The following is a 15,579-nucleotide window of genomic DNA, read 5'->3' as shown; positions in this document are numbered from 1 at the left end:
GCATAAAAGCCGACATCACATTTCTAGGAAACAAAACACTTGTTAGATACTTTAGAAAATTCAAAAATACATCCATAAATGAAAACATAGATATTTTAGAAGACCAAACATCTGATCTCAAAGTACCCTCTTCACCTTTAAGTATGATACTTCTAGAATTTCACAATTCACGTTCCTTAAACACTAAAGGACATACAGGATGAGAAAAAAAATACTCAAATTTTATCCAAAACTTTTACTTCTCAAGTGCACTAATTAGGATCAAAGTATTATGCAACGATTGCATAAGATGCCAACTAAATAAACCATATCCACATCAAAAACAAATTGCAGAAAAACAAAATTTTAAAAGACTAAGGTTGAGTTATATTCACAGAATCTCATTCGATACAAGAGGACCAATATCACATTCTTCAGAAGGAAACTCATTTATAATGGTCATAGTCGACGCATTTAGCTATTACGTATAATTCAACTCAGTACCCCATTGTAATGCATGTTATGCATATACAACGTTTTATGGTCACTGGATAGCAAAATTTGGATTACCCGAACTCCTTGTCACAGACAATGGCACTGAATTCATAAAAAATGGAATACTCACATTATGCCATCTATAAAACATCAAACACAAACAGCGAACTTCTCATCTCCTGCCCTTTGGACTAATGGTTTAGTCGATGGTATGAACCGTTCATTACAAGTATATCTAAGATGTCTCATAAACGGAAGTGATACAAATTTTACTGAATGGTCAACAGATGTAAAAACGTTTCCCTTATCTTATAATTCACAAATAACAACAACATAAGGACTGTCACCCTATGAAAAGGATTTTAATCAAAAACCCCGAAAATCAATAATCTTCACAGCAAACTCGTCAAAGGTTATTGCCAACCTATAAAAGAATCATTATGTTATAATCTATCATTACATACACACGATGAAGAGCATTTTCATCACCCACAAACTTTAAAACTAGCCTCCAGTGCACATAGCAAAGGCATTTTAAACAGAGATAGAAAACACAATGAAATTTATCAAAAAGTAGCCAAAAATATATTACAAAGGCAAAATATTAATTCCCAAATAAATTCACGATTCACAAGAGATACAAATTTGAAAAACGGAGCTTAAGTTTCAACCCCAAGTTTTGCAGCACAAAAAGGAATATCTAAAAAACTACAACCTAATCGAAAAGGACCATTTCAAACCATTGACCAACCCACTGATACAACATATAAATTTATTGACTCGAATAATAAAAAATTGTTCAACATAGAAACAATCTTTCACCCTATTACCCAAAAGAAAAACGCTCTCCGTGAGCTCACACAATTATACTCCTTTACAGGACTTAAAGTTGTCCACGACAACTCGGACAAAAATCAGAATCAAATAAATGATTCCAAATGTACTCCGCAACTTGTAGAACGAAAGCATAAAGAAAATACCCATCAAAAATCCCAAGAATTAAGCGATAAACCGATACCTCAAAAGAAAAAAATCGAAAATTAGAAGAAAAAATTTTACCACAAGTAACAGAAAAATCTCAACAACGACAAATATCACGACTTCGAAATCAACCACGAAAAGATTACAATACCTCCATTGCACAATCTAAGAAAATAAAGAACATTGAATTCCAAAATCCCCAGTCAAATTAATTATCGTTTGAAACTTTCAAAAAATATAACAAATCTTTCTTCTCTTTTCTAAAATTTCATGCTGAAACTCTTGAACAAACTAGTTCAATTTCAGTCAAACAGAAACTATCTAAACATTACCTTTTTCTGACACCTCTTTTTTAGCCGACAAACTGCAACCTTCAAACGTATATATGTAACTATAACTAAAAGACCTCCAGAACAAAAATAAGCAACAAGCTCATATTCGACAACCGAAATAAACAAAATCCAACTATTACAGCCCTCCCCTATCAACTAGAATAAAGTTCATTAATTTTGTCCCAATTTAAACCTCAAAATTTTGTCAAGAAAAAATTTTAAATTAGCCTAAAGGAAAAATAGGACATGATCATTTAGCCTAAAGTACGAATAACTCATGAATATATCTGATCATCCAATGAATAAAATAAAACTGGAAAGCTCATTGTTAGACCTCCAGACTTCCCCTCACCAAAAACTGTCTATACCCAACCCAATTGTCAAAAATCAATAAATACTCCGATCCCTCTCGAATTTCGCCTCAAAAAAATAAAAAAAGATTGAACGGAACGAATCATTTCTTCAATGCTTCTCTCTCGAACAGTTCAATTTCTAGAACCAATAACTTATTTTTTTTTTTCAAAAATCTCAACCATTTTCCAACTTAGAATAATTTTTTATTGAAGATAGCCTTGAATTATTCCTCCTCCTCTTGATATTTTTTTGCAGTTTTCTAATAAATTTTTATTTGCTCACAAAAGCCTACATCAACTTTGCAAAAATCATTGACCTCCTCCGGTACGTACTAATTCTCTATAACTATCTAAATGTTGAGACACCTATTCAACGAAAAAGAGATTTTTCTTCTTTTAGTAATATTTTTCACATTTTCAATCTCCCTAATTTTGAAAATCAAAAATTTTTGCAACCAAAGAATTTTTTATTTTTGCAAACAAAAAGGCAAAATTAATTTTCGGATTAGCAACAATACTTTTAGTTTCTTTCAAAAAAGAATATTATAATCAAAAAAAATTTTCTTAGGTAAAAAATTGTAACGAAGCTTTCGAAATTGCTAATCAACAAACCACACAACAGTCCCTACCGACTACAACATTCCAAGAATCACCAACAACACCAACAACTTGTCAGACAAACCATCCTCAATCATCAAAAAGTATTTCATTTCAAGAAAACTCATATCCGTTTTAGGAAAAACATCTACCATTATCAGAACCTTTAGAACCAGTAGTTCGCCACGAACCCCCAAGCGAACCACAATACGAACCAATATATAACATATACCCTTCTCCTTATTAGGACCTTAATAGAACAAGACATCCAAGTCAGAAACAAAATGCACCCATGATAACTAGACAAATTATACATCCAAGACGAAATAGAAATTTTACAACTCCCAGAGTTTATTTCAGTATACTCTCATCACCAATCTCAAATCCACTAGACCTATCCAATACTACAATTCAAAGTACCCCCTGCCATTACAATCTACCTCACAACAAAATACTCCAAACATACCATCGGATTACTTAGGTTCAACCCCCACATGCGAACAAATTCATGAAAATCCTTTTAATCCCCCAACTTCAACACATCGTCTCCCATATTGGATGAACCAAGCTTTCACCCAAGGTGAACCTAACTTAGTAAACGACCCTATAGACAACTCATCAGATTTATTTTTGTCATTACCGGAAACCCTTTCACTTCCTTCAACCCTTTCAAAAAGTCAGACCTCAATCAAAAAGTCAGACGATATTCACAAAGATATACAAGAACACAACATACAAATCCTTACACATGATAATCTGACACTTAAATTTGAAATAACAGTGAAATTAAACAATTAAATACATCATCCACAACCCGTAGCCCCAGCAAGTATAACAGCTCAATCATTACCTGCTCCATTCATCGCAACAGAAATCATCTATAAATTCGACAGATTTACAAAAAAGACATTTGGACACATCACATTCTATAGTCCATATTCAGGACTATCCTACAAATGCGTATCTTTATTAGTACTTCTCTTTCAAACCCTACTCCTTTTTACCTTTTCAGAACCAAAAAATCATAACAACCCTTCTCCCCGAATTGGACCCCAAGACTTACTAGTCACACACTATAACTGTGAAGAAAATGAACAAAAACCACTACATAAATATGCAAAAAATCAATTAACTCAATATGAATCCAAACCACAACAAATCGAAAATCGAAACAACAATTATATTAGACACACTTTACTCAAACCCCGAGCTACAGCATTAACAGGATACAAATTCACAGCAACCTTCTCAGAGAAAAAAGTAATTTGTTCCCAAGTCTCAAATGGAAATAAAATTAATTTCGACCACGAATCGTTCTATCAAAGTAATGTAGAAAAATTTCTACATCTTAAACCTGAAGGTTGTAAAAACGAAGTTAGTCGGTTGACTTAAACAACAAATAAAGGAACAAAGAGAAATTTAGTAAATTTTCAAAATTTTCCAGATTTGGACATTCAGCGGAACTTGAGAGATACCAAGGTCATATAAAATTAGATCCTAAATATCCGTTCCACGGCGCACATGGACGATTAACCTATGATCATCATGATAAAAATTGGAAGCCACACATTGGAATAAACAACCCCTTTATTTGCAAATCTGACACAAAAACAAAAGATACCAAGAAATTGTTTTTTGATTGGAAAAAACAAATAGAAAAAGTAATTAACACGAGATTTAAAAGACGACACACTAATTTATCAAGAATTACGACTACCTTGTAAAAATGACCAAGGTTATTGCGATCCAACTACAAGAACACAAGCGACTATTTTTTGGTTCCCCGAAGACACAAGTACCACATTTCAAGTTGCAAGAACACACGCAAAAATGATAAAATTTCATTAGAAATACTTTATTGAATCCATACCTTATGGTAAAGTAAACCATAAAAAATTCGGCAAAAAAATTATCAATTCAACAATATCCACAATATAGAAAATAAGCTGAAACGTTTTCAAAACTATCCAGAAACAGAACTTGCCTGCAAATATAACACGCCCCCTTATAAAAAACAATACGCAGAAAATATTGTCGAATACGAAAAACGTTTTGACTTGAACACAGGAAAATTAATAACTATCCAACATCCAATACATCACAATTCCATTCGCGACAAAAACTCATACATCGCAGTAACACTTCCAAAACACACAGTAAGAACTGGTGGAAAACTTAAACCACAGGACAAAAGCAACACACGTTTACAAGAATTATCACTCATGAACAATACCTTTTTTGGTGCAACTCACTATGACATCGACTCAGACATGAAATTAGACTACACGATAAGTAGGATTTTTTAAAGAAACATCACTATCAGAACTAGAAACACTTCATCACTTTTGTGAACTTGAACGTGCACAAATTTTACAATCGCTTGCACTTGCAGTCTTAAAAATACCTTACGCAGGTTATTTGTTGTCAGAAAATAGATCTAATTTCATCGATTATGAAGGAAATATGTTATGGTATTACACCTGTACTACAAAATTATCACCATTATATGTTTTTGAAGATAAAATGAGTTACAAAAGAATCCCTATATTTTACAAAAATAGAGTACATGTTGTTGACACACTTTATAGAAGAACTTATTTTTGGGATTCAGATGTCCCTTGTGGATCTGAACACAGCCACAATGTTGTACAATTAAATCCTGATGAAGACAAATATTATCTTCTCACACCATACCCTACACTTATGCAACCATTAAAGAATCTTTCACCAGAAAGTATCAAAGCTATTGCCAGAAATCCAATTATAGATTTACAATGAATAGTTATTTATTCTAGATCAGACATTCAACATCAAATCCGTACACAATTTCAAGAGCTTCTCACAAAAATGGACACAAAACAAAGATATCCATCGACCAAAACTTAAAAAAACTTGCAGAAACTACAGGATTTTCAGACATCTATACACAAGACTACAGTGGATACTTTAAAGATATAAAAAATTACATTTCTTTAAACGGCGAAAAATACCGTCTACAAGATATATCACCAAATAAAATTGTTTACTTTGTAAATTTGAAAAATGAACTCTTCGCCTTTCTAGGATGGCCCTGCTACATCTTAGAAAGATTGACTATATTATACGCAATGTTTACTTTTTTGGGTTCCTCTTCTCATTATTGAAAGGAATATATAATAAATGCGCAAAACACACACAAGTAAACAAGCAAGCAAGTGTAGCATGCATACTTTTCGCAGGATTTTTCGGATTTTTTTTATTTTGAATCAATCAAATATTTTTAGACTCTCTAATAAAAGATTATAACAAAAAACTATCAACAACACCAAATGCATGCAATAATTCGCAAGACATCAAAAATAAAACACGCAATGCACCACAATTACACACCTTAAGTAATAACTATCCAATTTTTTTAGTACCACGAAATTACAGGAATATAGCCCTAACAGAGCACATCTCTACAAGTCATAGTTATCCACAAAGTCCAGTTACCCACATCATAGCGCAGCAACCAAATGTAAAAGAAACATATGAACTAATTATAGAACAGCCACATATCGCTAGTTTTCGTTCTCAGAACAATTATCTTTTTAGCCCACGATTAGCCGCCAGATTGGATCCCTCAACCGTTCCCTTTCATATCCATCCAACGTCCAACGTCACACTCCAATCGTACCACTTATTGATTTCCCTCCCTACCGTGAATCACCATATACTAATAACTCATCGAGCATGGATTCAGACGACACTTCCACGAATACAGTTTATCACACCATCTCACAATTTAACAACTCTGATATTGAAACCCCCGATGAATTCGCAGACTCCGAGCCCAGCCCATCTACCTTTTCCCAGCCCCCTTTTCAACCCCTCCAATCCCAAATCACTAATGAAGCCCCCTCAACCCCTTCTTCTTACACTGATGAAACTCCCACGTACTCTCCTTTGACTAGCGTCCCACCTTACCACTCTAGCCCCATTTATACAGAACTCGAAAACGAATTAGACAACATCATAACCCTTCAACAACACATACAACACGCTAACACACTAAACATTCATCACCTCCCACAAAGCATGACATCTTCCGAATCCTCCAACCTCGCATCAACTACTGGAGAAACCCGAGCCCACCGAGTAGTTAAACGAAAACTTCCCAATACCACATTCCCTTCTAACCCTCGACCAGCTCAAACTATTTCGACTCATCCACTTCATACTAACACAAAGATTTTCTACATGTGTGCTTAGCATTCTTTCCACAATATACTTACTTTCACTCGAATCGTAAAACGATTAACCAAATTATGTTAACGAAAATGCCTTATTCCCCACACTTTCATGGATTTCATATTATCACTTTAGTAATCCATTATCACTCCTATTATGTAATAATCCCGACGACAATGAGTTATGTCAAACTAGACAATATCACCTAACCACAGCACATAACGAAAAACAATTCACCACCATCGGATACAATCAAACTCTAAATAGATTCACTGCACAAAAAGCTAACCGATTTTCTAATAACCATTATGATCACGCCATTGCACGATCCAATGAAGATACTTTTCTAGATCATGACGCCAACGCTAACCCCTAACCAACTGAAAAATTTTTTTCATCAAATTACAATACGTATTTACTATAAATTGCACGAATAAGAAATACGACCACATTATCTCCACAGCACTTCGCGACACAAAAGCTTACGACTCGTATTTTAGTAAGTTTAACCATTTTTCACTAACTTTTAATTTCCTAGCACCAAATGAACGCGACTTACACTGCTCATATCAAATAATGTTACGCACAGTACAAACTCACATATACACTTTTTATAAATTCATACAACACCATTACACGACTTACACACCGTCACGAAACCCACAACACCGATTTCAGTTTTTTAACTCCAAATGTAATTCACCATTCTTTTTAAACTTCACATATTGCCTAAAAGATACTAACATGCAAGGAATTATCAGAAACTACGACCCTATCCGACAAATGTATATATTCTGCCCACTAAAGAGAACTTTAAATGTTGATGAATCCCGTCCACTAATAATCCCTTACGAATATTTACAGCCTGTTGAAATCCCGATCCTAAAATACATCCATAATAATAAATATAATCATAAGCTTTATAACCTAATCCAAAACACACGGCATGAATTCTCACCAAGTAAAGAAAAGCACAAGATAATCAAAGCACTTGAACTGCTTTGGCCACTACTGCAAACTAAATATAACACCCGCTTACTTGCTAACATCATCGCACCTCAATCACGATATCTTCCCAGATAGATTTTGCGCTGACGAATAAGTAAATATGAGTTATATATTTTACACTAATAATTTTAAAACACAACTAACCCTTTTTTTTATAAAGGTTTCTCTTTCGTTTTAGATCTCATCGCACAATCATCTTAAGCAAACAAAAAAAATTCAAAATTTTATTCTAGAAATTTTAAAAATTGTATTAACAAAACACAGTATTTTTTTGAAAAGCAGTAAGGCTCACCCCTAATTAGCTGTAAGTTCATAAATAATCTTCAATGCAATAAATTTCTTCTCACCAAGCAGTAAACGCGTAAACTAAACTTCCCAAAAGCAGTGAAATTAATAATTCAATGTAGTAAATTCATAAACAATTGCAGATCAATTAAAAGAGTACGAAACGTTTTACATGACGCTGTTTTTATAGATTTGAATCATTCACTCGCACATAAAACTTTTTCCGCAGTCGCACAGCTCACCCACGAAGAATTGTTTAAATAATGAATTTTAAGTTTTAACTTTCACTGATAACAACTCTCTTTTCAATTACTCTAACAACTTCCATTTAACCCGGTTGGAAGGGTTTAATTAGTAAACTAAAATAACCAGGGCAGCTTAGTTACTTCACAAAACCACAATTAAGAGCATGACTAAAAAAGAAAAACCCAGATTAAAACCAGCTTAAAACTGGGTAAATTTTTCTTTTGAAGACCATTTTCAAGTCTTACCACAAAGAAATAAAACACACAAAAGTCGAAAGTCAAACCCCAACCAAAACATTCGGTTTTTGAGAAAAGTACACCACCAAAACAAAAAAGAACAAAACAGGTAAAAAAAGGTTGAGCACAAAAAGGGACTCTATGCAAATAGACCATAAAATAAACCATACTCCTAGCCTAGCCCACCAGAGGGACGTCCTGAGCATGCTCTATAGCCAACGTAACCTACCGCGCTACAGCCACGCTTTGTGACCCACACTCTCTTTTGACAAAGAGTTGCTCAAGGGTGAGTGACTCTTAAAAATAACTGAACTAATATAGAAGCTTTTGCGATAACCATTAATAATAAATCATAATCAAATCTAAATTAACAAAGAAACTTATATAAACGATAAAAGCAGTATGTATAGATTTCGTAAAGCCCCAAAGATGAGCAGCAAAGAAGTTGACAACCCAATCACATTCCAACTATGGAATGACAAATCTACTTGATTTGCTGCCTACAGTAACTACCCTCAAAGGATTCAAAGTACGGACTAAACATCGCAGCAAAGAAAACCCATTGAATCAGACCAATGGCCATCTCGATGTTGATTACACGTAGTCATTTGGCACTTCACGCGAAAAAATTGAACTTCATGCTACACGTAGTCTGGCTCTCAACTTAACGAAATCGATACCTCATTGCATCGATCAGAAGTCTTGACCCAATCTCTCAAGATTACCACGATCAACGAGACCCATCTAGAAATACAAACATGACAACCTTCATCCGTCCAACACAAACAGCAACACTTTTCCTTCTCCAAGAAGCCAATGCTCGCTACTTCAGAAGGAGAACAACATCACCCATCCTCCACTACATTAAACATTTAAGAACTAAAAACTCTTTAAACCCCGAATGGGTGGAAACCGGTTCTAAACTAGAATTTATAAAGGGTTATAAAATTGTTCTCTATTTCTAAAAATTGTTGCTATCTAACCAATCATATTTCATGTCCAACAATTAAACTTATTTGTAAGTGCTGAAACTACTTGTTTTGATTATACTTGTTCTCTTTCTGGATAAACTCCAAGAAATAACTCGCTTAAACCAGTATACACTAGATCTATTGAGGAGACTAGGAGATATAAGAGTAAGAATAAGACCGGTTTTATTTTAAGAAGTTGCACAAATCAATCCTGCCGAAAATCCTGCCGTGACGAGCAGACGGTATACCTTTTCTGAAATTACTCTATGAGTATATTCAATAGGACATAAAACACTTCGCTTAAGGAATTATTGAGCTGAACATTCATGGAACAAATTTGTTTTTCTCAACAATAATATTCAAATCAATACACACTCTGAATCTGCAATACTCTAGATTTTTGTTTATAACTCAAGGTTTCAGAAAAACTAAATTCAAATTAACTGAAAGTCTAGACAGAAACAGGAAATTTCTTGAGCCCTTTGTGATTTTTTTCCCATTTTTAGGATAAGCTAATTAAAACGACAAAAATCTCGATTGGTCATACAATAACCAAATTATGAAATTTTTTCTTCGATCGAGATTGGCAAAATGCTCCATCAATTTGGTTTTTCTTATTTAAAAACTGCTTTAAAACTTTTAAAGTTTGCTAAGCATTTCGCACTCTAAATTAAACGAACTACTTCAATCGGCTAATCAAATGAAAATGATTTTGATTAGTGGCAAAATCATTTCAACTCTATTTACGGATTTTTGCCGTAAGTCTCTTTTGTTTCATTTTAGAAAAAACTTTTGCGAGATATGACAGACCTGACAACATTGCAAACAGTATTTTTCCTAATTGTTCATTCCATAAGAGTCCATCATGACCAATTATCAGTTTTAATTGATTCCTTTAATAACAAGCCTGCATTAGTTGGGCTGACTGAAACATGGTTCTCAGACAATGATCCTATTGGTATTTATAATTAAGAAGGTTATGACAATAATGTTTGTTCAAACCGCGTTAACACTAGTGGTGGGGGCGTTGCAGTTTTCAAAAAAAAACTGGTCTTAATGATAACTATTTTGTATTTCCAGTCAGTTTGAAGCACATTGTTATCAAAATGTTTTTTGTCGATCACCCTCCACTAAAAATTTGCATAATATATCGTCCATCAAAACTCAAACTAGACCTTTTTTGAATTTGTTTGAAGACTTTTCGCTTGAAATGAAAGCATTAAACGGTGAAATTTTGCTAATGGTTGATTTAAGTGTCGATATTCTAGGTAGCCAGCGCAACTTTAGTGACTATGAAAATCTTCTGCTTTCTTTTGATTTAGAAATTCAAAATATCGAGCCAACTAGAGTAACTAACATATCAAGTACTTGCATTGACCGTATAATTGCGGCGGAGGAAACGCAGGTAACAATATTAAATCTTACTATTAGTAACCATTATGGACTTACGTGTGACCTAAAAATTTTTTCAGAAAAGCAAAACGTGGATTCTTATCAAACGGATTTCAACTATGATTTACTACTGAATGAAGATTATTGTTTAAAATTTTTGTTTTTGCTAATTAATCGATTGAGCAAAATTTGCGATGATGGTCCTCACCTTTACATCCTTGAAATGACCCAAATTTTGATAGATGAATTTTCGAAGTTTTGCCCGAAAAAAATCCGAAAAAAGAAAAACAACCACCCATGGATTAATCTGAAAATTAGGAGAATGATTAATAACCCAAATGTGTCACACAAAAATTGGATTCAGACACCATTCATTGACAACAGAAATAATTTTACCTCAAGTAGGAACAATGTTATTAAGGCTATAAGGGAGAGTAAACGCCGGTACTATGATAACATGATAACGAAGAAGAAGAATTCGTCCGGAATTTTTGATGCTTTTAATCAATTCTGTGGTAGAAAAATTGCGAATACTGCTTTCTTCGATGTTAATGTTTTCAATGATGTTGCTATATTGGAGAAGAACTAACAGAAAACTTTAAATAAACGTGTATAGATCAAATTTTCCAGTTAAAAAAATGCGTTCGTTATATATGATACCAATCGATATGAGATATTGAACGAAATTTAAAACTTGAACAATAAAAAGCCTACTGGTCATGATGGGATATGTAGTGAAATGGTAAAGGTTTCTGTTCCAGTGCTGGCTGACAATTCAGCGCATTTTTTCAAAATATGTTTCAAGAAAGAGTGTTTTCCTAATTTTCTCAAAATTGCAAAAAATTTACCATTGCATAAAATTGGCAACAAAACTGAACCCGATAACTACCGTCCAAATAGTTTGTTGTCTTGTATAGATAAACTTTTTGAAAAACAAATTTTCCAGCGCCTATCCAATTTTGCCGCTAGAAACAGCTTGACTGATAAGCATCAGTTTGGTTATCGAAGTAATCATTCTTGTACTCATGCCATTTTGTCCATTACTGACTTCTTTCGTGAATCAATTGATAATAGAAAATTTGGTTTCTCCTGCTTTTTTGATTTGAAAAAAGAATTTGATACAGTTGATCGGAAAATTTTGCTTGACAAACTTTATCAATATGGGTTCAGAGGGAAAATTCACAAGTTAATGACAAACAATATTGACAATTCGGATCAATCGGTCTCGAATATGCGAAAATGTACAAACGGTTTTCCTCAAGGTTCATTTTGGGCCATTTCTGTTCCTTTTATGCATAAATGATATGCCGTCGGCCGGCAACGTGAAATTAACATTATTTGCTGATGATACAACAGTAGTTGATGCTCAAAAACTTGCATATAAAAACAAAATTCCAGACAAATAATTAAAAATTGTAATTGGTGCATCAATAACAAACTGCTCATAAATCAAAAAAAGTGCGAAAAAGAAGTTTGAACGGGATATTTTAAATGAAAAATATCCGAAATTTCTGATTTAAGGTATTTAGGAATTCAAATGGACAACAGACCCAAATTTGAAATTCATATTATTAATGTTTGTGGTAAATTAGCTAAATTTAACGGTTTACTATTCAAGGGTACAAACTATTTCTCGAAAAATGTTCTGGTTAAGTTTTATAACTTCTATGCAAAGCCAATCATTTCGTACGGTTTAATTGCATTTGGTGCAACATCAAAAAGCCTATTAGAAAAAGTATTTGTGATTCAAAAACGTATTTTTAGAACTATTTATTTCAGCATGCTTGAGAAAGTTTGTTTAAGAAAATTCAAGCAAGCCTCATATATCCTACATTGTTTTGAGAATGACACCGTTTTTAACTTATATTTCAGACAAACTTTCAAAGAAACTTTTAATCAACTTTGTGGTAAAACTCTCCTTGAAACTTTTAACTTGGAATCTCTAAATAACCGTCGTGTTACTCGGGCGTCTGTGGCAAAAACTTTACCAAGCATGAAAACTCAAATAATGCAGCGTTCATGGAAAAATCTGTCTCCTAAATGTTAAAATTTTTTGAAATCAAACGAGCTGATACCAGATAGTCTGAACCAAATAAATAAAGCATCAACTAAACTGGTATTTCAAAAGCTTGTTTTCATTGTTTCTTAAAGATAATTGAGGTCTTATAGTTTTGTTTTTTGAATCACCAAGCCGGATATTATCTCGCAACTTCTGTCATAGAATTTTTCAGGGTCATGCCTCGATAAGCTGCATAGCTTTTTGCATGATCCTTGACGGGTTTGATTTGTACATGCGGTTTATTGTTTACCTGCCTGTATAATTTTACTCTCCTAAATAAACAAAAAATAGTGCTTTGAGGTAAAGCGGGAGAGCTCAAAGTTTTATCGCTCTTGGAAGTTGACTGAAAACAGTCCCAAACCGATTCATGCTCTGACATGTTTTTGAAGTGTCTGTACAAAACACTCCAATACAGAACAGATCAATACAAAACAGTCCGGAAAAGTATGAAAATGAACGAAAAAACAGTCCGATACAAAACAGCCTGAAAAACAGTCTAAGAAATATTTGCTTTAACAAGCCGGTGCATATACAAAACATTCCCACACAAAACAGTCCCACACAAAACAGTCCCACACAAAACAGTCCCATACAAAACAGTCCGAATCAAAACAGCCCGAAAAATCATGTAATGAACGAAAAAAGCAGTCCGATACAAAACAGTCCGGTTTAGGCTTCGCGGCGACAACCGGCTCTAAAATTCGTATAGAGCCCTACCCTCTGTTGGCAAGCTCGCAACACGTTAGCGCGACTGCGGCGGTCACTATTTTATTGTTTATGCTTAATGAAAATTCTGAATTTCAATTTAAGAACTTGAGTTTCGATAAATCAGTTCCCGCTACAAAAAATCGAAATGATTCGAAAATGAACTTCTCGTCGAAGTTGCTTTAAAAAGCTGAAGTTTTGCAATTGGGTTTTAGCAAAAAAGAATCAGTCGAAAAAACTGATTTGAAAAAATCAGTTGAAAAAAATCAGTTGTATAAACTGCAAAAAAAACGTTTATTACTTGATGAAAGCTTTTAGAAAAAGTTTAATTTCTGGAAATTAATTGATGCCATAACATATTTTGGACCATCTGATAAGCTTTGCATTTTAAAATAATCCGAACTTTTTTGTTTGAAGACTCGATTGGATAAACCTATCTTCTCTGCAAACTCATTCATGGTTTAAAATCATATGAGTAATTTCATTTCGGAGTAAGAGATAGACTAATAAAACTCTACAACATCGCTGGCTTGATTAGCTGAACAATTGTTTGCAAACCGATTTCTGCTTCGGAATAATTTGCACTATTTCAATTTTTCATCGCTTGAAAGTCTTGCTAAGAACAAACTGATGTTTTGGTATCCGTTTTGTTGAAACCAGCAACTTGAAATTCTTTCATCGCTTAACAAGCTCGGTTAGAAACAAGTTTCATCGCTTGGCAAAATTTGGTTACCAATTTTGTCCTGAAAAAATTTATTTTTTGTAAATTTTTTTGCTCATAGCTTGCTCAAAAAGTCGTTAAATTCTGCTAATTGATTCGTGTTGACAAAATGCGCGTCCGCTACCCGGGTTGACCAAAACTTCTGATCATACAATTTCCATATATGAGAAACTTCTTGTCATACAATTTCATACAATTCCATACGTACAGAAAATTGTATGAAAACTCTATGATAAGCATTTTCCATTAATCCAAAACAGCAATTAAAATCAAAGAAAAACTGCAATTTTAGAACTTCCGCGACAAATCTGTTTTCAGCCAGTTGTAAATTTTGCTTACTTTTCAAAAATTCACATTTTGGCCTCGTTATCGCATTGCTAAATTTTCTTATATAAATATCACATATGCGGGTCGTATTTTTAAGATAAATGGTACATTTTGTACAACTTTTTATTCGCATAGGAGAATGCTGTGCTCTTTGCTTCATAATGTATTGCAGCTCACGAGGTTCTAGAGTGTTATCAGCCTTGCAAAATAGCTTCAAATTTCATTATATGAGGGAATATTTATTCAATTTTTTGTTTAGGAGGAGTAAGAAGACCTATGCAATAATGTTGGACGAATTTGATGCCCTTAGTTTTTTGTTGTTCATCCACACAATAGTTGCTCTAAACGCCAAATATATTTGGGTTGCTCAGACTATCTTCACAACTAAAGATGCAGCTGATGCTTGTGATGAGTCTCCGTTTTGTTTGGAATACAAGTGTTTATACCTCCATATTTTGTTCAGGAATTCCCAGCACATCAGTATGATGAATCATGGGTCTCTGAAAGTGGGTGACAAATATCACTTTCCCCGCCGTAATATTAAAAATGATTTATATCATATAGGGAAAGTAGTTGCAGGATGCTTTCAATCTACGCAAGAAAAGATTCAAGTGAAATATATAAAGAGTTTGCCTGAGTGTAAAGAAATAGCTAAAGACACGGATTTCTTGAACCCAAAG

General features: G+C 33.7%; 1 long non-coding RNA gene across 1 annotated transcript in view; it reads left to right on the top strand.

Moving 5' to 3' along the window:
* Positions 1 to 15,306, top strand: part of LOC134855473 (uncharacterized) — a 67,960-nt gene extending 52,654 nt beyond the window's left edge. Inside the window, exon 3 of the long non-coding RNA XR_010164494.1 lies at positions 15,159 to 15,306. This is a non-coding gene — a long non-coding RNA (uncharacterized LOC134855473). The remainder of the gene's footprint in view (positions 1 to 15,158) is intronic.
* Positions 15,307 to 15,579: the final 273 nt, after the last annotated feature.

The sequence above is a fragment of the Symsagittifera roscoffensis genome, chromosome 10 (assembly GCF_963678635.1).
Source record: "Symsagittifera roscoffensis chromosome 10, txSymRosc1.1, whole genome shotgun sequence".
NCBI classification, from domain to species: domain Eukaryota; kingdom Metazoa; phylum Xenacoelomorpha; order Acoela; family Convolutidae; genus Symsagittifera; species Symsagittifera roscoffensis.
This window is presented reverse-complemented; position numbering and strand designations above follow the sequence as displayed.